This window comes from Haliotis asinina, chromosome 14, assembly GCF_037392515.1.
Source record: "Haliotis asinina isolate JCU_RB_2024 chromosome 14, JCU_Hal_asi_v2, whole genome shotgun sequence".
NCBI classification, from domain to species: Eukaryota; Metazoa; Mollusca; class Gastropoda; order Lepetellida; family Haliotidae; genus Haliotis; species Haliotis asinina.
The window spans coordinates 6,300,001-6,300,718 of NC_090293.1; positions in this window are offsets into that span (position 1 = coordinate 6,300,001).

Sequence of the window (718 nt, forward strand, 5' to 3'; positions counted from 1 at the left end):
TGTTCATGCATTGTCTGAGTTCCGTTGTTTTGAGTTTAGTCATTAAGATTGCTGTTTTGGAGTGAACACGTGACTTATTGTTTGCATGTTGTTTTACACCGCCATCCAAAGTATTCCCTCTATATGGGGGTTATCTATTAATAATCGAGTCTGGACTAGACAATCCAGTGATTGACAGCATGAGCGTCGATCTACGTTATTAGGATATGATAACATTTTGTCGACCAAGTTTCAAAGCAGGACCTGTCTGAAAGCTGAGCATTAAATGTAACGGAGACAGTGCTCACTGCTAATGCAATATTTTATACCCGCTTCATTTACTTCTGTTCGAAAAAACGTAAAATGCATGTCTGTTGCCAAGACTTGTATTGACTACTTTATTTCATATCCTCTCCAAAGTAAGGATTTCAGGACTACATTTCGATTAAAGTTTGCAAAACACTTTTTTTTGTATAAAACGCAATAATTCTAGGACAAAATATCTGTCTAATGAAAGTAGATGGTTGTCGCCCCAAGTACGATATATCAATTTGAGATATGTATATCTACACGTGAGCCAGAGTGTAGACCAATACGCAAGATGTTTTTTTTTTCAGGTGGAGCATAATAGAACTGTCGACTTGTATATCAGAATACCCCCAAACACTGTTGGTGATCTAATTGTGTAATATTGCCATAAAATTGTTAAGATTATACACGCTTTATTTGTTTTCATCTA